The sequence below is a fragment of the Pholcus phalangioides genome, unplaced genomic scaffold (assembly GCF_987345545.1).
Source record: "Pholcus phalangioides strain wild (caught in Gottingen) unplaced genomic scaffold, Ppha-v1.0 ptg000008l_1, whole genome shotgun sequence".
Taxonomy (NCBI): domain Eukaryota; kingdom Metazoa; phylum Arthropoda; class Arachnida; order Araneae; family Pholcidae; genus Pholcus; species Pholcus phalangioides.
The window spans coordinates 22,034,009-22,036,199 of NW_028301601.1; the positions used below are offsets into that span (position 1 = coordinate 22,034,009).

At 39.3% G+C, this 2,191-nt stretch overlaps 1 non-coding gene across 1 annotated transcript; it reads left to right on the top strand.

Annotated features, from left to right (window-relative positions):
- The first annotated feature begins 1,407 nt into the window (after nt 1-1,407).
- Nucleotides 1,408-1,481, top strand: TRNAS-GGA (transfer RNA serine (anticodon GGA)). Its single transcript has one exon. It is a non-coding gene; the product is annotated as a tRNA-Ser (tRNA).
- The last annotated feature ends 710 nt before the right edge of the window (nt 1,482-2,191 follow it).

The following is a 2,191-nucleotide window of genomic DNA, read 5'->3' on the forward strand; positions in this document are numbered from 1 at the left end:
TTCATTATCTTCTTTTAGCAAGGAAGGTACGAACGGATATCTCTAGAAACACGGAAGGGGAGGTCACACTGATCCTATCATATAGTATTTTAAAACACAAATCACCGTATAATACTACCGTCATTGTCGCAAATGGTTCTTATATGGTCAAAATTCCTCTGATAGTATCTGCGTATCTAATACCGTGTGTATAATCCCCCATTCGTGAGACTTTACCTTCATTCTTATCTGCAGATGTCGGTCAGCAGGTTTCCCAGTTTTTGTTGTCAAGTATATTTACCATTTTCCGCAGATAAAGTGTTTGTTCTGCAAAGTAAAAATATCCACATGCTTATAATTACTGTAAAAATGGAAAAAAAAGACGCAGATTCACCGAACAGAAAACTTTAAAGAAGATGAGTGAGGAAAAAACCCAGAAGCAGTGGTGGTTATGAGATGAGAGGATTCAGAGGAGAATGAAAACTACCACAGGGAAAACGTTTGTAAAGTAAGCAAGAGAGTATTGATTTTGGATGGGGGAATCGGAATACGTCCAGCAATGCCTCAGCGGATGCAAAATGAAATAATACTAGATACAATAAATGCAAACCACATTGAAGCAACCAATGAAAACCTTATCCTTGCACCCAAACGTCAGCTTGATGCCATAAATATCCGAGTTCAATAATATCCAGTCTATGGGTTGCGAAGAAATTGCTGCAGATGAAAGTGTATCAAATATCGTAGGACACTTCCCCGTCAATAGGACGTCAAGGATTCCGAAGTATTTTACGACAAACTCATTGCTTACAGATATACTGAGAGAAGAGCAACACGGGCTCTTGTTGGCATAAGGGTTTAAGTTTTGAACAGACTTAATTTTTCTGAATTGAAAGAACTGGGGTGTCGGAGGGATATGATTGAATTGCTCGAAATTTTCAACGGGATGGATAGGATGAAACATGAATTATATTAATGCATCGTCAATCTAGTGCATAGTTTCCCAACCTTTTTTGAACCATCGCCCCCTTTTTCAGAAAGTTTTCTCTCCCATCGTCTCCAACGCAATCTGACCCATAGGTTCCAATGTTATACCCGTAGCATCTACCGCCCCCCTGGAACATTCCATCGCCCCCCAGGGGGCGTTAACGCCCACGTTGGGAATCACTGATCTAGTGCTTCGAAAAGGAAACACTAGTATCGTTTGATAAGGGGACAAGATTGGGGTGTCGGTAAGCGAGGAGTGAGGCATCCTTTCACAAGTCGCCATCTGGTTAAGACGCCTTCATATACGGGTGTATTAAGGAGTTCTACATCTGGTGGCGGCAGGGTCAGCAATTGTGAGCTTGGCCTGAGTCAGGTCCGACCGTCCATGTACGGTCCCGTTCAGTGCACACGAGCTCCAAGGAAATATTTGAGAGACCCGTTGCCTTTGTAGTCTAGTGGTCTAGGACGTTCACCCGGAATGTGAAAGGACGTGGGTTCGATTCCCAGCAAAGGTAGTTGAATATTCTTTGTTTCCAAGAAATTCATCTTCGCAACAGTCAGTTGTGACAAACCTTCGTTACTGCTATTTGTTCGCTTTATTCAATGTATTTTATAGTCTTTATTCCAATATTATTTCTTTTCTTATGATGATTTTTCTTCATTTTTTTTTTCAGCCACGTTGTTGGACACTTTTCCTGTTGCAGCTCCTCATTTTGTATTTGTATTTATAATTTGTATTTCATGCATGGTTATGAATAAATGCGATAGCTTAGTCTCGGATGTCGTTAATTGTACCACAATTTGCACATTTAAATATAAATAAATATCCATATTGAGATAACTCGGGAAGATACCCATACTTGAATGAAGAAAACAATTTCTTCTCTCTCTGCGCAAGGTATAATATTTTTTTTATGGGAAAAAAAGGGTTTTTTGGTCAAGGGGGAGGGAGGGTTGCGGAATTTTCAAATTTTTATTTCAACATAAAATTTTTTTATATGCAATGTTTTAGCCACCTCAGTGGGCGGTTCGCCTGTTGTAACCATTGTGTTTCCAAGATATTGTTCAGAATAGTGAGCCTAAACAATTTATTAGATTGTACGGAAATTCAACATCATATTTATACACGTTGTTTTATGGTTTGCTTGTCCGAAAGGGATATAAATTCTACGTTGATTCTCAAACTCAAGTGAATTTCGGATATTTCACCAAAGAAATAACCAGC